At 48.8% G+C, this 21,080-nt stretch overlaps 1 non-coding gene across 1 annotated transcript; it reads left to right on the forward strand.

Moving 5' to 3' along the window:
* Positions 1-16,638: 16,638 nt before the first annotated feature.
* Positions 16,639-16,721, forward strand: trnal-uaa (transfer RNA leucine (anticodon UAA)). The gene has a single exon. It is a non-coding gene; the product is annotated as a tRNA-Leu (tRNA).
* The last annotated feature ends 4,359 nt before the right edge of the window (positions 16,722-21,080 follow it).

Below are 21,080 nucleotides of genomic sequence, written 5' to 3' on the forward strand. Positions count from 1 at the left end.
CCTACATATATGCTCCTCCACTTCCCTCTGACTATTGGGGGACCTATAGTATAATCCCATCAAAGGGATCACCCTTTTATTATTTCTAAGTTCTACCAGTATGGCCTCACTGGACATTCACCCCGGGATATCCTCTCTAAGTACTGCCGTGATGTCCTCCCTAATCAATAGTGCAACTCCCCCTCCTCTCTTACCTCCACCTCTGTCACGCCGGAAGGATCGGTACCGCGGAACATTGAGCTGCCAGTCCTGCCCATCCCTCAACCACGTTTCCGTAATAGCTACAATACCACAATCCCATGTACCGATCCATGCTCTGAGTTCATCTGCCTTACCTGTAAGGATACTTGCATTAAAGTAAATGCAGTTTAGCCCACCAGACCTTCCACGCTCCCTGTCCTGCCCCTGCCTGGCCTGCCTACTGGACTTGCTTGCTTTAACCTCTCCATTTGCCTCAACTATCTCATCGGAGAGACTACTACTTTATGTCCCACCCCCGCTGCAAGACTAGTTTAAACCCTGCAGTGTATTACTATAAAATCTCCCTACAAGAATATTGGTCCCCTTCCAGTTCAGATGCAACCCGTCCCTCTTGTGCAGGTCACCTCTGCACCAGAAGAGATCCCAATGATCCAAGTACCTGAAGCCCTCCCGCCTTCGCCAGTCTTCAGCAACGCATTCATTTGCCTAATCCTCCTATTCCTACCCGCACTAGCACGTGTCACAGGGAGTAATCCTGAGATTACAACCCTCGAGGTCCTGCTCTATAACCTTCTGCCTAACTCCCTATATTCACTTTGCAGGACCTCATCTCTCTTCCTGCCTATGTCGTTCGTACCAATATGGACCACGATCTCTGGCTGCACACCCTCCCCTTTCAGAATTTCCGGCAGCTGCTCCGAAACATCCTTGACCCTAGTATTAGGCAGGCAACATACCATCCTGGAGTCTCGTTTGCGGCCACAGAAACGCCTATCTGCACACCTGATGATAGAATCCCCTATCACAATAGCTCTTCCACCCCTTTTCCTCCCCTGCTGTGCGGCAGAACCCTTTGTGGTGCCACGGACCGCGCTGTTGCTCTTTTCCCCTGGGAGGTCATCCCCCCAACAGTAACCAAAGCGGTGTATCTGTTTGAGAGGGGGATGGCCACAGGGGACTCCTGCACTACCTGCCTGCTCCTACTATTCCATCTGGTGGTCACCCATCCCTTTTCTGCCTGTGCATCCATTACCTGCGGTGCGACCACCTCACTAAACATGCTATCCATGACGCCCTCAGCTTCGTGGACGCTCCACAGTGAAACCACCCGCAGTTCCAGCTCCATAATGCGAGTAGCCAGTAGCAGCCGCTGGATACACTTCCTGCACACATGGTCGTCATGGAGACTGGGAGGGTTCCTGAATCCCCACATAGCGCAGGAGGAGCATATCACGGGACTGAGTTCTCCTGCCATGACTTACCCTTAGATTAATTAGTTACTCCCTTAATTTAAAAAATGCTAATGACACTCGGGGCCTTGTTCTACCCACTACAATCTAAAGTCCTTCATAAGTTACACTGAATAAAAAAAACACTTTAGTAGTACTCATCTTATCAGCAGAGGTTTTTTTTTCAACTAAAAAACTTTGCCCTTTTCTTTATGATATTTAAATACACTAACAGCAGTGACTCACCAACCAATCACCTTGCAGCTCTCCTCTGACATCACAGTTGGCTTCTTTTTTTTTCAAAACTCCAGCACACTGGAAGAGCTCCACTCCACTCCTGGAAGGTAAGAGACTGGGCCTCGATCCTCGGATTGGATTTATAGGCTCCGCTCTCAACGTTCTCCTCATATTGGTCCATATCGGTCTGCTCCGCTCCGCTCCTCTCCGCTCCCGGAAGGTAATTCACCAGCTTTTGCAGAAAAGTAGGTCTTAAGCTGTTGCAGTACCTGTTAGAAAGATAGTCTAAGCTATTCTGAAGTCATCTTCCAATGTCATCTGCATGGAAGCAGGATTTTAAAGGATAAGATGTAGTTTTTAAAAGTCACTTCAATCTTGCTCAAGAGTCTTTTCAAAGAAGCCAAGTAAATCTTGATAAAAAGTCATATACATTTAGAGATCTTTTAAAAGCACTTCAATCTTGTTAATAAAAAGTCAGATGTAAATTTAAGAACTCTGATAAGGCCATGCTAAAAAGTTACATACAATTAAGAAATAAAATACAACATTTAAAATGTCTGAACTCCTTTCTGAAAGTTGACCACTGCTCCTGCCGGTGTCTTCCTGGAATAGTGGAGCTGTTGTGTCAACAGAAAAGTCCTTCCCGAGCAGGCCCTGAGCCTGTTGGTACCGGGTCTAATCCAACCCAGGTAAAAATCAGGGTACATTGTGGGCAATGAGCCCAAATTGCTGAACTACAGGTCCCTGTCACTTTAAAGAGTTGGCTGGTGCGATTATGATCAGAGGCTCCTTCTAAGCACATTTCTCACCACCACAACTTCCAGATGCTGGTGTTAGTGTGTGCATGTACTGGCAGTTGCAGTGCTGTTCAGACCCTCAATAGCAGTGAAAGTCTCAGAGTTCACCGCTATTGGGGCTGTAAAATCCAGGCCAATATCTCACAGTCCTGTTAGATTTGCTCTCCCCCTGTACAAAATCAAACTCCACATATTGTCTTTCACTCACTCCTGTTTCCAGCCCTGATGGTGCAGAAATCCCCTCTCAAAGGTACACAATCCAGTTGATTTCTGATCAAATACCTCCTTCCTCATTCAATAGAGGAAACAGAGACATGAACAGGAGTCAGGTGCAAGAAAGTTTCACCAACAGAGCAAAGAAAGGCACCAACAAAAGTCACACCTACTTTCCAAATCATTTCATTGGAATATTCTTTCACTTGTTTTGTCGGATGACTGCAATAAATCTGAAAATGAGCACCATGAGGTTTGTGTTCACTCGTCACATTTTTGCAACACTTAAAATCCAACTTTTAGATGCAAACAAGTTTACATAAAATGTCAAAGGGAATTTATTTTGAAAAACATCCATTGCATCTTTGTCACTGGTCTGGAGTAACACAGAATTCTTTCCAATTATCTTCCGTTTGCTGATAAACATTGAACTCGTGGCCTGTTCTCGTTAATGGTCACGAGCAGCAAAAACAGACAGAGCAAGTCTGACCGCCCAGAGATGTGGAAAAGGCTTCAGTTTGGGACATATGCAGCAAATCAAATGTTCACCCGGCCCCGAAAGATTCAAAAACTGGGGGAAAGAACACAAGGAGATAGAGAATAAGCTAAAGCAGACAATGTAAATATTTCCCATCCTTGATATCTCTCTGTTCCAATCCAACCTTCAGAGTTGGGGAAATAATTTCAGTGTAAATTGTGCAGCTCAAGAGTCAAAACCAAAGGGCGATGCAGAATAAAGGAGAACTGCCAAAACCCCAGATTGAACCAGGGATCTTCAGTCTAACACACTCCCAACTGAGCTATTTCAGTCTCACAGGCTTGGGATGATAAGTGGCAAGTAACATTCGCACCACACAAGTGCCAGGCAATGACCATCTCCAACAAGAGAGAATCTAACTATCTCCCCTTGACATTCAATAGCATTACAATCACTGAATCCCCCACCATCAACATCATGGAGGTTACCATGGGTAGACATACAAATAACGTGACCACAAGAGCAGGTCAGAGGCTTGGAATCCTGAGGTGAGTAATTACAGTGCAGCTGTTGGCTCCACCCCAGGGGCTGAATTTGTTCTGTAAACCATGAAGCAGCTTCCTCTCAAATCCCAGGTTTATCAATAAATCCTCTTACAAAAGCCCCAAAGTGTGATATATTCCTCTCACTCATCCATGACTCCTGACTCCCCAAAGCCTGTCCACCATCTGCAATTCACAAGTCAAGAGTGTGATGGAATACTCTCCACTTGCCTGGATGGGTGCAATTCCAACTCAAGAATCTCAACACCGTCCAGGACAAAGCAGCCCACTTGACTGGGACCCCATCTACAAACATTCACTCCCTCCACCATCGGCACACAGTGGCAGCAGTGTGTACCGTCTACAAGATGCACTGTAGCAATGCACCCAGACTCATTCGACAGCACCTTCCAAACCCAGCGACCTTTACCACCGAGAAGGGCAAGGGCAGCAAATGCACGGGATACCACCACCTGCAAGTTCCCCTCCAAGCCACACACCATCCTGACTTGGAACTATATCGCTGTTCCTTCACTGTCGCTGGGTCAAAATCCTGGAACTCCCTTCCTCACAGCACTGTGGGTGTACCTACCCCACATGGACTGCAGCGGTTCAAGAAGGGAGTTCACCACCACCTTCTCATGGGCAATTAGGGATGGGCAATAAATGCTGGCCTAGCCAGCGATGCCCACATCGCATGAATGAATGAATAAAAAAGTGAAGTATCCCTTGTGTCATTGTTTTGGTAGAAAATATAACCCTGGTGGAATTGCCCCTCCCAATCACACCTCACTTCATAGAACATCGAAAATGGAGAAAATTTATGGCACAGAATGAGACCATTTGGCAATCGTGTCTGTGCCAGCTGAAAAAGAGTGATCCAGCCCAATCCCACTTTCCAGGTCTTGGGAATGGGATCTGAACAGATCTCAGAGCTCACATTATGTGAATGTTCTGTTGAAGTGTTGATGAGCTGATATACCAGGGGAGATTCACACTGTTAGACACAGTGTGAAATACATTCAAGTATTTATAAAACATTACAACATGTGAGTAATATTCCCCATTGATTTCTCAGCACTGATGGATTGTGAAGTGGGAGACAGCCAGAAGTCCCAGTGATCCACACTGATCCTGAGCTGAGAATGAAATGAGACCAAATTCAATCTTCAGCAGTGAGATGCTGCAGAGAGGTAAGAGTCCTGAATCAAGGAGAGACTTTCTCATACTGCTGTTAAATCTCATTTCAAACACTCCTTGGACTCTTTGCCGAGGAATTCAGAGCTGGATAACGCCTGTAAAATCAGCCTAAAAAGGAAATAGAAAACACCCACCGTGGGCTCAAACTCAAAAACTTGAGATTCAGAGTTTCATGCTTTCATCGACTGAGCTCACCAGGCCTGAGACAGTGTCCCCGTCCTGTCTGTTATTGGACGGTGCAGCTGTTGGCTCCACCCCAGGGGCTGAATTTGTTCTGTAAACCATGAACCAGCTTCCTCTCAAATCCCAGGTTTATCAGTAAATCCTCTTACAAAAGCCCCAAAGTGTGATGTATTCCTCTCACTCATCCAGAATAAAAGTTACATCTTTTGCTCTTTTTACCTTCCAAACATTGACTTATATTTTACTCAGCATTTATTTCTCTCTCCTTTTTATGTTGTGCATTTCCTAATAAACATTTCATTTCAATTATTTATGAGGGATGAAATGAACAGAAAAGATTTTCTGCAATGGTACCGGGGTGTGGAACAGAGTGAGTGGTTCGGATCTGGAATACACTGCCTGAGAGTGTGCTGGAGGCAGATTCAATCGTGGCTTTCAAAAGGGAATTGGATAAACACCTGAATAGAGAACATTTGCAGGGCTACAATGAAAGGGCAGAGGAGTGGAATTAGCTGATCTGCTCTTGCAAAGAGCTGTCATGGACATGATGGACTGAATGGTCTCCTTCTGTACTGTAACCATTTGATTCCTTGATTCTAACTCTGTCAAAGTTGTTCTGAACTTGCTCTGCTCCAAGGAGAACAACCCCAGCTTTTCCAGTGTCTGCACATAACTGAAGTTATGAGGAACCATGGGGAAGCCACTGTAAACCTTCCTCCAGACAGAAATACAACTGTTCACCACCACACTGTGACCCAGCTGTTCACATGATTTGGATGTGGGGACCAAATGTAGTATTTCCAAGTTTGCAGATGACACAAAACTAGGTGGGAATGTGTGTTGTGTGGAAGATTCAAAGCGGCTTCAAGGGAATTTGGACAGACTTAGTGAGTGGACAAGAAAGTGGCACATGAAATATAATGTGTAAAAACGTGAGGTTATCCACTTTGGTAGGAGAAACAGATGTGCAGATTATTTGTTAAATGGTAAGAGTGTGAATGTACAAAGGGGCCTGGGTGTCCTTGTCAATAAGTGACTGAAAGCTAACATGCAGGTGCAGCAAGCAATTAGGAAGGCTAATGATATGTTAGCCTCTATCACAAGAGGAATTGAGTACAGGAGTAGTGAAGTCTTGCTTCATTTAACCTTGGTTGGTCTGCAGTTTGGAATACTGTGTGCAGTTTTGTTCCCCTTACCTTCGGAAGGATATCATTGCCATAGAGGGAGTGCAACGAAGGTTCACCAGACTTGTTCCCGGGATGGCGGGACTGTCAAATGAAGAGAGATTGGGGAAACTGGGCCTGTATTCTCTAGAGTTTTGAAGAATGAGAGGTGATCTCATTGAAACTTACAAAATATTTAAAGGGATAGACAGGTAGATGAAGCTAAGATGTTTCCCCCGGTTGAGGAGTCTAGAACCAGAAGACACAATTTCAACGTAAGGGGAAAGCCACTTAGGACAGCGATGAGGAGAAATTTCTTTACTCAGTGGGTTGTGAAGCTTTGGAATTCTCTACCTCAGAGGGCTGTGGAAGCTCAGTCATTGAGTGTGTTTAAAGCAGAGATTGACAGATTTCTAAATACAAATGACATAGGGGAGATGGAGATAGTGTGGGAAAAAGGCATTGAAGTGGATGATCAATCATCATCATATTGAATGGCAGGGTGGGCTCGACGGGCTGAATGGCCTACTCCTGCTCCTATGTTCCTATCAGTCTGCAAACTTCATATGCATGCTGTCATTGTCCCTTTTATTCCATGGACTTCAGTTTTACTGGCAGTCTAGTGTGTGACATCATCAAGATGGTTTTCAATAAGTTAAATAATGAGAAATTGTTTCCAGTGGCAAAAGGGTCAGTAACCAGAGGATGTATTTATCAGGTGATTGAGAAAAGAACCAGAGGCGAAATGAGGAATGATTTTTTATACAGTGATGTGTTGTGATCTGGAATGCACTGTCTGATCAGGACTTGAAAGCAGATTCAGTCGTAACTTTGAAAAGCAATTGGGATAAATACTGGAAGGAAAAATGTACAGATTACAGGAGACAGCACTGACACAATGGACCAAATGGTCTCCTTCTTTGGGTATCATTCTATGGTTTTATGAACATAATGTTGATACAATTCGCCGAGTTGGAAGGGAAGTGAACCCAGATTCCGGGTATTCTAAACACCAGACCCAAACCAAATGAACAAGCCCGTTGTTTAATCTCTGTTTTTCACACCAGCTTCTCCTCGCTCTTTCTGTGTTTCCTGCCTGGTCTGTTCCTCTGACCTTCATTCCTGACACTCTATTGAGAATGGCCAACTCACTGCGCCTCTCACTCACACCGTCACTCCACCCCTTCACCCACTTCCAAACCTCTCTGTTCAACAGTACCTCACATCTGCTCCTCTGCTCCATTAATATAACAGGAAAACATTTTCAAACAGACATTTCCAGACAGTGAACGTTCCAGGAAGACAAGGTAAAGAGCAGATTCATTCACTTTAAACACAGGAGTGCAGCTCTCCCTCTTCAGTCTAAGGAGCAGATGTGGTTTCACTCCCATTAGTCTTAGAGACATGGGCCAGCATTTTAAGGGACCGTTGGAGACGGGAATGGAGGCTGGGGAGGGGGAGGGGGGTGTATAAAATAGGGATGGAAGACGTTGGACCGGATTTTTCTGTCAGCGGCTGACATGGAGGGCAGACGTCGCACATCCACTCGGCAAGAAGGCATTTAAAGTATTTATGAGTCCAATTGTCAGCAATTTTATTCACTGGATCCAATTGAACTAATAGCACACGGGAACCACGGGGCTTCAGTGCCTCGCCTGGTTAAAGGAGGTGACTGGGAGGTGGGAGCTGAGTGTTGGCTTCACTGGGAAGCTATCGGGTGAGGCAGCAAAACTTGGCAGCAAGGGTGGAGGGGGAAAGGGCATCAGGAAACACTGTCAGGAGTGGGGGCCAATGTGCCAGCTCTGCAGAGGGAACAACACCAGGGTGCCATTGGGGCAGTGCCACTTCATTGAGGATGACAAGTGAGGTAAATGTGGCTGGGTGTTGTTTACTGTGAAGGCCTTGCACTCAGGGAGGGGCAACCTGTCATGGGCCTCATTCGATGCTCTCATTGGATTCGAGGCTCCCATTGAGGAGGAGGAGGAGGAGTAGAGAGGAAGGGAGGGAGGCACAGGCACCAGCAGGGGCACCACAGCAGCTTGGGGGCCCACAGGAAGGCCAGCCTCGAACAGGAGGCTGGAGAAGGAGGCAGAGGAACACGTCAGACGAGGTTCAACTACCTGCAGATGTCCGAGTGACAGTGTCTCCGCAGACTGCACCTCTCCACGGAGGTCGTCACTGATCTCTCTGCCATGATGCAGCTGTGCCCCCTGCGACTTGGTGGGCACTTGATGCCAGTGTCACTGAAGGTCACCGTGCCACTGAACTTCTTCACCACCAGATCATTGCGGGGATCCACTGGAGATATGTGTGGAATCTCACAGTCTGTAGTGAATCAGTGCATCAAGGAGGTCACCAATGTCCTGTTCAGGAGGGCCGGTGACTATGTGCACATTGATCCAAAATCAAGCTGAGAGAGCTATAGGATTCGGGGCCATCGCTGGATTCCACCAGGTGTAGGGTGTCATTGACTGCACCCATGTGACCATCAAGGCTCCTGCAGACCAGCCAGCAGCCTTCAACAGGAAGGGCTTCCAGTTGCTCAGTGTGCAATTGGTCTGCGACCACTGCAAATGGATCCCATAGGTGTGTGCACAAATCCCGGGAAGCAGCCACAACGCCTGCATACCAAGGCACTCCCAGGTGCCAGAACCTTTCCGCTGCCCCATCCGCTTTCAGAGATGGATCCTTGGAGACAAGGGCAACCCACTGAGGACGTGACTACTGACGTCTGTGAGGAACCCACGCACGGATGCAGAGGAGAGGTACAACACCTGCTGCGGCTCAACCCGAGCGACCATCAAGGAGGCCATTGGTCTCCTGAAGATGAGATTCAGGTGCCTAGATCGATCCAGTGGAGCCCTTCAGTATGTCCCGGCGAGGGCCTCGCATATCGTGGTGGTTTGCTGTGCACAGCACAATCTGGCATTACAAAGGGGCGAGGTGTTGACTAGTGAGGATATCGTGGAGTGTGATGTCTCCTCTGATGATGAGGATGTGGAGGAGGATGCTGCCCAAGCAGTGCCAGATGAAGAACCTCAGGCACAGTAGGAAAGGGGCCATGAGATAGACAGAAGGGAGACATGAGACACCCTTATACATTCAAGTTTCCTTTGAGCTTTACCAACTTCTGGAACCACAGCAAAAAAGTCTTAGATTTAATCAGCCCTGTTGTCGCCTCCTTCCTTCTGCACTGCAGTGTCCAGGTACACATCGCACAGTGACAAGGCCGAAGCTTTGTGAACTCAGGGCTTGGTCCCTCACTTCCAGCCCCTTGGGAGGAAGGGTTTAAATGAAGTCCCAAAGGGCATCAACAATGGGAAGGAGACATAGTGAGAGAACATCATTTCTTTCTTCCGTGTGACACCAAACTCAACCCTATCCATCTCGAATGTACATTCACCCGTGAACCCCTCAGTGATTCTAGGTGCTCTTCTTAAATCTTTTCCGGGTGCTCCTACGTGGTGCTCCCCCTGCTCTGTCAGCTGAGGTGGAGACAGGCTGCTGACCTTGCTGCCCCATGGCTTGGGATGACATTGGTGGCCGTCCTCTTGCTGCCTGAGGAACCTGGAGGGCCCCGGCACACTGAGGGCCTCCTGCACAGGTACAGGGACCCCCCTCTGTCATCGAGGATGATGGAGGCAGGCACTGGCATCACTTGTGTCACTGGCAGAGGGGCTTTGGAGCTACTGTCCACACCAGGAGCACCCTGAGAGGAGACCCCAGATGTAGCAGCCAGCTGCTCCTCCCCCTTATAAGACACACTTGTAACTCCCTGCTGACCTGAGAGGGATGTGGACCTGGTGAAGAGTTCAGGTGCCTCGTCCCCCCTCTCGCCTTGTCACCGCTGGATGGAGCTCATGGACAAAGCAATGGAGTGCAGGTCTGCGCACATCTCCGGCAGCCACTGATTGGTCGGCTGGATCTGGCTCTCCATCAGAGTCACCAATCTCTCAAGGAGGGAAGCCAGACACACCCCCATCAGAGACAGTACAGCATGCAAGGCCTGGATGGACTCCTCCATCATCCGAACTTGGGTACACATAACCTCTGGCAACTCTGCCAGATGTTGCCTGACCGCTTGCTGCAGCTGCAGCATTTCCCGTGTTGCTGGTGACACCAGAGGCACGTCATCAGCCTGGGACTCAGCATGGGCCTGGCCTCCCACAGACTTCCAACTGCCAGTGGCCTCGGCTGTCACAGCCTCCGTCAGCTGCCCGGGCCTGTCTGTGACGTGCTCACCAGCTTGTGTGCCCAAATCTAACAGCAAGTGGATACCCACCGAGTGAGGGTTTCTGTGCTGGTGAAGGGTGCAGGGGAATGAGGTGATGGTGCACCATCTGAGGCTCCCTCCTCCTCCTCAGAGGTGTCTGGCTGTCCCACAGTCTCTCCAGCTCTTCGCTCTTGTCGTTCATCCTAGCCTGCATGTGAAAACAGGGACATTGAAGGGTTAGGGTCTGCCCATCGTGACATTCCAACCACCCCTACTGTGCAGCTCCATTGATGCAGTGGTGAACAGATGAGCAGTGTGGCTCCTTTGCAGCGGATGCTCCCTTGTGCCCCAGGAAATGTTCACTCACTCTCTTAGGTAGGTGTCCCTGTCGCTCCATCAGCTATGGAGCAGCTGCTTTGCTGCACGGCCTGTTCCATGGCCTCCTCCTCCATCGGGATGAGGACATGGAGATAAGGCATCCACTGCCAGTCTTGGCATGCTCTTTCCGATTGTGGGCTGTCTTCTCCTGCAGCCACTATGATCAACAAAGTTAGTCTCCCAGCGGGGACAAGCCCAATATCTCTGATGGTGATAGTCCAGCAGTCCATGATGTGGACACACATATTCCTCCTGCATGTGGCCCCTCTCGAGGGACTGTGTGAGTTTATACAATGACTGACGTGCACCTCCCACCGAGAAGCAGCCAAGCCTCAGGCAGCATGTCCTGCTGCCCTTCCCCAATACACATGACTGGGTGGTCACTCCCTTTCCACCAAACACTCCCTCTCACTCTGCCATGCGCAATGTCCAAAGAGTCCAAAGTGTTTTGAGTTTGCGCCTGAGCAGCCCGGATCCGGTCATTGACCCACTTCGTGCACTGGATCCATGTCTTGGGGATGACCCCACGGCTGCTGACTTCACCTTCTATCTCAAAGCAGCTTTGATTGGTCAGGTGGACAGGTCTCCACCTCCCATCCCTGGGGAAGAGGATCTTCCACCTATCTGTTGTCACCTGGAGGCGAACCTGCAGGAAGGCATCACCAAACCATTGGACCATGGTCACTGCAGGCTCGCATTCAGCTCCGTACCTATCAGGCAGCAGAGACAGCAGAACGTGTCCTGGGGCATCAGTGACAGCAGAACGGGTCCTGGGCAGCAGAGGCAGCAGAACAGGTCCTGGGGCGGCAGATGCAGCAGAACTGGTCCTGGGGCAGCAGAGGCAGCAGAACAGGTCCTGGGGCAGCAGATGCAGCAGAACTGGTCCTGGGGCAGCAGATGCAGCAGAACAGGTCCTGGGGCAGCGGATGCAGCAGAACTGGTCCTGGGGCAGCAGAGGCAGCAGAACAGGTCCTGGGGCAGCAGAGGCAGCAGAACAGGTCCTGGGGCAGCAGAACAGGTCCTGGGGCAGCGGAGGCAGCTGAACAGGTCCTGGGGCAGCAGATGCAGCAGAACGGGTCCTGGAGCAGCAGATGCAGCAGAACGGTCCTGGAGCAGCAGAGGCAGCAGAGCGGGTCCTGGGGCAGCAGAACGGGTCCTGGAGCAGCAGAGGCAGCAGAACGGGTCCTGGGGCAGCAGAACGGGTCCTGGGGCATCAGAGGCAGCAGAACGGGTCCTGGGGCAGCAGAGGCAGCAGAACGGGTCCTGGGGCAGCAGAACGGGTCCTGGGGCAGCAGAGGCAACAGAACGGGTCCTGGGGCAGCAGAGGCAGCAGAACGGATCCTGGGGCAGCAGAGGCAGCAGAACGGGTCATGGGGCAGCAGAACGGATCCTGGGGCAGGAGAGGCAGCAGAACGGGTCCTGGGGCAACAGAACGGGTTCTGGGGCAGCAGAGGCAGCAGAACGGATCCTGGTGCAGCAGAGACAGCAGAACGGGTCCTGGGGCAGCAGAACGGGTCCTGGGGCATCAGAGGCAGCAGAACGGGTCTTGGGGCAGCAGAACGGGTCCTGGGACAGCAGAACGGGACCTGGGGCAGCAGAGGCAGCAGAACGGGTTCTGGGACAGCAGAGGCAGCAGAACGGGACCTGGGGCAGCAGAGGGCTCTCAGGAAGACACTCCTTTAAACCAGGCAGCAGTGAATGCAGGGCTGGCAGCCCTTTAAATATGGTGCCAGCACCTGCCGTTGTGTCAGATGTCGGTGCCATCGGTGCCTCGTTCCCTACCTCTGGTCCTTGTTTACATGGGCCCCACGCCTCCCCTTCATTAATTGGTCGGCTGCTCCGTGATCGGGGTCGGTCGGCCACATTTCACTCGTGTGGTGACGACACCCACTTCCGGTGCCTCTGCCGAGAGCCGCACCGTTAGTTTAAAATTCAGCCCATGGGGTCAAGAGTGGAAAATCTCCCCTCTGATTCTCTCTACTTAAAATGAAGGAGACACCAAATTAAAACTGATGAAACCAGGGATTGTATCCTGGTTCTTCAATCTAATGTTCTCCCAAAAGAGCTATTCCATCCTCACTGAGAACTCACCTTCATTGGAGACAAATATAACTCCAGGCGGAATTTCCCCACCCGTTCATTCCTCACTTCAGGGGAATGGGACCCGACCAGATCGCGGAACTCAGATTATGTTAATGTTCTGCTCTTGATATCTTAATATTATCTTGCGTTTGAGCCACTTTTAATCAGGTTCACGGACAAATTCTTCCATCATCCCTTCTCCCACATTCTCTCTCTCTCATTCATTCTTTATTCCTCACAATCCAGAAAGGGTTAGGAATCAGAGCTCACCCCCAAACCCTCTGCACACATACCTCTGTCTGTTACCCTGTTTGATCCAAGAGACCAGTCAATAAATTACACTCTTTATAAACACAGAAAGCTGCCTCAGAGTGTTGGACAGAGATAAATGCACTGAAGTCTTTTGAAAAAAGTTCATCTTACGGGTTGTTACTGAGCCCACAGAGCAGGGCGAGCCCAGGCTCCAGCCCCAGCCCCAGCCTGTGCTGTGTTAGCTGATGCCACCTGGTGTGATACTGAGCCACACGGAGCAGGAAATGGCCTGGTTGTATTCATGGCCTGTGTTGTGTTAACTGATCCCACTCAGTGTGGTAGGATCCACACAGAACAGAATGGGCCCAGGCTCCTTCCTCAGCCTGAGGGATGATAGTTCTTCTCACACGTTGTTGTCCAGAGCCCCACACAGAACAGGGAAATCTCAGGCTCCATCCCCGGCCTGTGGTATTTTACTTCATCGCACCTGGTATGGTACGGAGTCCCCAGAGCAGAAAAGATCCAGCTGCCATCTCCGGCCTGTGCTGAATTAGCTGATCTGACCTGGTTGGCACTGAACCGCAATCAGGGGAGGATGGGCCGAGGCTCCATGGCCTGTGGTGTGTTAGTTATTCTCATTTGGTGAGGTAATGAGCACTTTTTAGAGCAGGATGGGCCTGTGCTCAGTGAGCTGATCTCACCTTGTGTGGTCCTGAGACCAACACACAAAGCAGGACAGGCCTAGGCCTCATCCCCGGCCTGTGTTCAATTAGCAGATCTCAGCCAAAAGATTTTGATAAGGTTCCTCACAAGAGGCTTCTCTATAAGATTAAAGTCCCTGGTATCAGTGGTAATATATTGATCTGGATTGGGAACTGACTGGCAGACGTAGGCATAAAGTAGTTACAGATGGATCTGGATCTGTTTGGAGACCAGTTACCAGTGGTGTCCCACAGGGATCGGTGTTGGGACTGTTGCTCTTTACTATTTTTATTAATGATCTGGATGTAGGTGTAGGGGGCACCATCTGTAAATTTACAGATGATTTGAAGATCTGTGCGAGTGTTTAGACTGTAGACGATACTCGACTGTTTCAGGCTGATCTTATGTGTTGGGAGATTGGGTTCATGACTGGTAAATGATGTTTAATTTGGGTAAGTGCAGTGTTATTCATGTGGAAAGGGCGAATGCTCAACATTCATACACCCTTCAGGGAAAAACATTAAAGTAGGTGGAAAAAATAAAATAATTTTGAGCAGAGATCTGGATGTTCTAGTGCACAGATCTCGAAAGGTACAGCAGCAATGCTGTGAAGTGATAGTTGGAGCAAATAGAGGGTTGGGCTGCATTCAGAGGACAATTGAGTATAAAATGAGGCATATTCTTTCATGGGATGTGAGCGACACTGACAAGTCCAGAATTTGTTACCCATCCCTAATTGTCCTTGACAAGGTGGCGGTGAGCTCCCTTCTTGAATTGCTGCACTCCATGTGGTGTAGGTACACCCACAGTGCTGTTAGGAAGGGAGATCCAGAATTTTGACCCAGCATCAGTGAATGAACAGCGATATATTTGCAGATCAGATGGTGTGTGACTTGGAGGGGAGCTTGCACATGGTGGTGTTTGCATGTATCTGCAGCCCTTGTCCTTCAAGGTGGTGGAGGTCTTCGGTTTGGAAGGTGCTGTCTGCGGAGCCTTGGTGAGTTGCAGCAGTGCATCTGGTAGATGGTACACACTACTGCCACTGTGCGTCAGTGATGAAGGGAGTGAATGTTTAAGGTGGTGAATGGGGTGACAATCAAGGTGGCTGCTTTGTCCTGAACAGCGTCGAGTTTCTAGAGTATTGTTGGTGCTGCACTCATCCTGGTTTTTGCCTTGTAGATGGTTGACAAGTTTTGGAGAGTCAAAAATCACAAAATTATTGCAGTGCAGAAGGAGGCCATTCGGCCCATTGTGTCTGCATAGAATCATAGAACATAGAAAGTTTACAGCACAGGCAGGCTAAAAAACGAGCCACCCAGCTGAATCCCATTGTCCAGCATTTGGACCGTAGCCCTGCAGGTTCAGGTACTTGAGGTGCACATCCAGACTCCTTTTAAATGAGTTGAGGGTTTCTGCCTCAGCTACCCTTACAGGCAGTGAGTTCCAGACTCCCACAGCCCTCTGGGTGAAAAAACCTTTCCTCATCTCCCCTCTAATTGTTCAACACATCACTTTAAATCTATGCCCCCTAGTCACTGACCTCCCTACTAAGGTAAATAGACCCTTCCCATCCATTCTATCCAGACCCCTCACAATTTTGTACATTTCAATCAAATCTCTCCTCAGCCTCTTCTATTCCAAGGAGAACAACCCCAGTCTATCCAATCTTTCCTCATAGCTGCATTTTTCCAGTCCTGGCAACATCCTCGTAAATCTCCTCTGTAACCTCTCTAGTGCAATTACATCCTTTCTGGAATGAGGTGACCAGAACTGCACACAGAACTCAAGTTGTGGCCTACCTAATGATTGATACAGTTCCAGCATAACCTCCCTGCTCTTATGTTCTATACATCAGCTAATAAAGGAAAGGATTCCATAAGCCTTCTCAACCAACTTATCAACCTGTCCTGCTACTTTCAGTGATTTGTGGACATTCACTTCAAGGTCCCTCACTTCCTCTACACCTCTCAGCATTCACCCATTAATTGTGTATTCCTTTGCTGTGTTTGACCTCACCAAAGGCATCACCTCACACTTCTCCAAGTTGAATTCCATTTGCCACTTTTCTGCCCACCTGACCAGTCCATTTTTCCAGCTCTCCTAATGAGCATTTCACCACGTGCCTTGAGCTGAGTTACTCATCACAGAATTACCACTATCTGATTTACTCTTGTAGCCAGAGTATGTATATGAATGGTCCAGTTAAGCTTTTGTCAATGGTAACCCCCAGGATGTTGATGGTGGGGGGATTCAGCGATGGTAATGCTGTTGATCGTCAAAGTGAGATGGTTACATTCTCTCTTGTTGGAGATGATCATTGCCTGGTACTTATGTGGTGTGAATGTTACTTGCCACTTAGCTGCCCAAGTCTGAATGTTGTCCAGGTCTTGCTGCTTCTGGACACGGACTCCTTCAGTATCTGAGATGTCCCGAATTTGTCCTTTTATGAAACCTTGGTCAGGACTCACTTGGAATATTGTATCCAGTCTTGGTCTCCTCACATGATGGGTGATATTGAGGCTTTGGAAAGGGTACAGAGGAGAGACATTCGACGAATTCCCAGTATAAGACATCTTGGTTATCAAGTTAGACTAAAAGAGTTGGGACCCTACACCTTAGAGAAACCTTGACTGAGGGGTGATCCGATTGAGGTTCATAAATAATGAAGGGTCCAATTTAGCATGGGAGAGGAGTCATAACTTCATATTGGAAAAGGCCAGATGGCACCCGGATCACATTAAATTTCATTTTCAGTGGTGGGTTAATGTACTAGGATGGCCGAGTGGTTAAGGCGTTGGACTTAAGATCCAATAGACATGTGTCTGCGTGGGTTGAAACCCCACTCCTGGTATCTGTGCCGACAAAATGTTACTTATTCTTTACCTGACTTTTGCCTTGCACCATCATCTCTTCTGTCATTTAATCACTCTTGCCTTCCAACTGATCACAGCTTCCTATTATTTGATCTGCCCCAGCACCGTTCCTTGGCTCTGCGCTTGCTTATAAACTGGTAAATCTTTAACTTAATCTCCTCTGTACCCTGACAATGACCTTCTCATCCTTCCTGGCTTGTGGTTCCTCACAGGATCCGCTGCCTCTCCGACTCCCCTCCAGGTAACTGAAGGCCCTGAGCCTTGGTCTCGCTTTATACGCTAGCTGGTAGTTGATTCCTTGCAGGTCTGCCACCGCTCAGGAGAAGCTCAAGACCCAGATCAAGCAAAGTATCAAGAGGAATGTGAACAAAGGCTCCCTGGTGCAGAGCAAGGAACAGGGCGCCTCCGGCTCCTTCAAAATCAGCAAGAAGGAAAACCCAGGGAAAGGTGGGAAAGAAGGTGAAAAACCAGCAGACAAGAAATCTTTAGTGAAGAAACCAGCAGAAAAGAAAGTGACAACAAAGAAAGTAACAGCCAAGAAAACGAGCAGCAAGGCGGCGGCAACGCCAAATAAGGCGGTGAAGAAAGCAGTGCTTCAGAAAAAGTCTCCTGCGAAGAAGGTAAAAAAAGGGAAGAGTGCGGCGGGCGGAAAGGCGCTGAAGAAAGTGCAGACATGGAAGAGCAAGGTCAAGCCGAAAGCAGCGAAGTCTCAGAAAGCAGGGTCTGGAAAGAAGTGAAAGCGCGGGAAACTTGTAAACATCTGAACACAAAGGCTCTTCTCAGAACCACCCACAGCTCTCAGGAAAGAGCTGATCCCCTGATCAAATGATCCCTGTCCCGGCCCCGCCTGCAGATTCCACATGGAAATGATTTGGAGTAAATCCAGGATCCCTGGTGACTCCCCTCCACCCAGCCCTTTCCCCATTCTCTGTAATAAAACAGAGGGATATCCGGCCCTCACTCTAACTGGAGATGTGTTCGGTGCAGTCTCAGTTCACAAATTCAGGGGGAGAGTCTGTAAGACAGTAACACTGGCGGAGAAACCCCACCTCACAACTCAAACCCCAACACATGAGTTTCTCCAATTCAGCTGGAGTCGGGTGACAACAGGAGCTGGGATAGGCTGTGATCGGGAATGTTAGGAATGGATTTGTTCAGGGAGGAATGTACCTGGAATCTCCGAATATAATAGTTCCTTATTTCCCCAGATGACACATTCTGCAGTGAGAGTGAAAAGTCTCTTCACTGCTTCACATTTACTAATTGTTTGGTTCGAGATGAATAATGAGTCAGAGAGTAATGACAGGATCTGAAGCTTCTCTCACACCATCCCTTGAATGACTCAGTGTGAAGTGTCCAATGTGTGATGCTGCTGCCAGGGTTTGTCAATCTGAACAGTTTCAGCTCAGTTACTGGGGGCCTGGAATCCCCACAGTTTGACTCTGTCTCTGATTGGTCACCCGCTTCTCAATCCAATTCTTAACCAATAGGAGAATCACATATAAGTAAATAGAAGTTCTCATTGGCTTAGATTTTCCAATTGGAAAAAGCCCGGCAATTCCAGAGCAGGAAGGAATTGAAGTGATGGAAAATTTCAATTTTCAGGCAACAATTTTAAAACCTCTCATTTTATGTTCTGTTTTACTGTATTTACCGTCACAAAATCCTGACGCGATTTTAGGAATCGTTTTCATTTGTCAATCTGTTAACTGTAAGCGGCGGGAGGAAGGTCCAGTTCAGCAATTTAAAACGGGACAAATATCAGCTTCCTCTCTGTAAAAGGAACAAATTAGCGACTAACCGCTTCTCACAGGCTTCTCGGGGACTGACAGAAACGAGCGGTTTCTGATCTTTTCTCCTGAAAGAGGCGGATAATGCTGCAGGGAGCAATGAACTGCCCTTCACTTTCTGGCTGCTAATACACCCCTGATTTTAAACAGTTCAAACAGCGACTGATGCTTCTACCGGAAAATGAGCAGATTCACCAGAATGATCCCGGTCCATCATGGCCAAAGACATCCAGCTGGCCCGCCGCATCCGCGGGGAACGCACCTAAAACCCAGCTTCAGTAACAAGTGTAACAAGGGCTCTTTTCAGAGCCACCAAATCAGCAAAGGAAAGAGCTGCCATCTCTGTTCATCATCAAACCCATTAGATTGGAGGGGCGGCCACATGTTTTCTGTTTTGTCACATCACTTTCCCGAAAGGCCTGTCGGACTGAGAGCTGATCTGGAATTTAGAAAGCAGCATTACCGGAGACTCATTGCTGCTCAGCACAATCTCAACCCCGCTCCTGGGATCCGTTAGCTGGCATTTGGGGAAAAGAAATGGATCCCAGTTTTATTTGGAAGGCATTAATGGAGCCGGGTCCGTTCACATGAGGGTTATTTACAAACATTACCCAATGAGTTCACTAATATTTGAATTCATTGGAGATTAGTACACAGGATATGTAAGGCAGCTCGGTCACTCTGACTGAAACCGCCAGTTCCCCGGGGTTGCAGACCCTGACACTGCGGGGAGAGAATCCCCGACTCTATCCCGCCGCCGGGGGAAACAGACAGCTCTGTGTCCGGAGAATAGGGAGGGCCGGGGAGAAGGCACATATTAAAGCGCTGCAATGGACTCAGCTCCTGTGTGTGCACAACTCTCACTGATTCCGTCCTCTGGGAACAGTGCGGTCGAAACAGATCAGGTTAGGAGAGAGACACACAGCCCGAGAATGGCCTCTTCCTTCCTGCATTTACTCTGTTCTGGGAGCAGATTTTCATTGAGAAGCGGCGCTCAGATCACCAGAGAGATAAAAAACACACAATTCAAACTGTCCAAATAAAAAACAGAGAATTAACCCGGACACTTCCATTATTAAATTAATTCATCAGCTCCGAAGCAGTTCCCGTTAATGTACCGGGATAATCTCGGGATTTATCAAATCGAAGGCAGCGGGATTTATTAAATTGTTGATTCTGACACCCTGTAGTTCAGTTCTTCACTTAACTGGAGGGGGAGATGTGTGAGCAGAAAAACAGAGCGAAATCCAGAGAAGGAACTGAAAACACACCTGGACAGATGTGAAACAGGTCAATCCACTGTTCCAATAACTCCATCTCTGACTCCCTCCTGACAGTAACCAGTCCTTTCACAGAGACTGTGGGTGGCTCTGAAAAGAGCCTTTGGTTTATTAGATGACATTTTGGCCGCTTTACTTTTTCTGGGAGCTCTTGAGTGCTGGTTTTCTTGGGCAGCAGTACGGCCTGTATATTAGGCAGCACCCCGCCCTGAGCGATAATCACCCCTCCCAGCAGCTTGTTGAGCTCCTCGTCGTTGCGGACGGCCAGCTGCAGGTGTCTGGGAATGATGCGGGTCTTCTTGTTGTCCCGGGCCGCGTTACCGGCCAGCTCGAGGATTTCAGCGGTCAGATACTCGAGCACAGCAGCCAGATAGACCGGGGCTCCGGCACCCACACGCTCAGCATAGTTACCCTTTCTCAGGAGCCTGTGAACACGGCCCACCGGGAACTGCAGTCCAGCCCGGGAGGAGTGAGACTTGGCCTTGGCCCGAGCTTTCCCGCTGGTCTTACCTCTTCCAGACATTTCCACAATCTCACAAATACTTTCACAAAGAATGAATAATTTCCTTAGCATTGATAGTACAGCGCAAGCAGTCAGGATGGCTGAGCGGTCTGAGGCGCTGCGTTCAAGTCGCAGTCTCCACTGGAGGCTTGGGTTCGAAACCCACTTCTGACAAGTTGTGTTTTGACTGAACTGGAGGCGTTTGGGAGCAGCGGTGAAGAGCAAATAGAAAGCAGGAAAGAACATGGACAAACAAAATAACAATGGCCCCAAAGATGTTGCATCAAATCATGAGAGTCAGAGGCAACGAAGCAAACAGCAGGGCACAGAAAAGATCAAAAATGTAACCTTTGTATCGGGGTGGAAGATGTTGCCAATATCCTTAATGAATACTTTGCTGTTTTCCCGAATGAGAGGGTGATGCAGATATTGTTATTAAGGAGGAGGAGTGTGAAGTATTGGACGTGATAACTTAAGGAGAGAGGAAGTCTTAATGGGATGAGCATCCTTGAATGTGGATAAATCACCAGGACCAGATGAAATGTACCCCAGGCTGTTGAAAGAAGCCAGGGAAGAAATAGTGGAACAAAAACAAGAAATGCCGGATTCACTCAGCAGATCTGGCAGCATCTGTGGAAAGAGAAGCAGAGTTAACGTTTCGGGTCAGTGACCCTTCTTCGGAACTCTCCGAAGAGTTCCGAAGAAGGGTCACTGACCCGAAACGTTAACTCTGCTTCTCTTTCCACAGATGCTGCCAGACCTGCT

This window comes from Heterodontus francisci, unplaced genomic scaffold (genome assembly GCF_036365525.1).
Source record: "Heterodontus francisci isolate sHetFra1 unplaced genomic scaffold, sHetFra1.hap1 HAP1_SCAFFOLD_221, whole genome shotgun sequence".
Lineage (NCBI taxonomy): Eukaryota > Metazoa > Chordata > Chondrichthyes > Heterodontiformes > Heterodontidae > Heterodontus > Heterodontus francisci.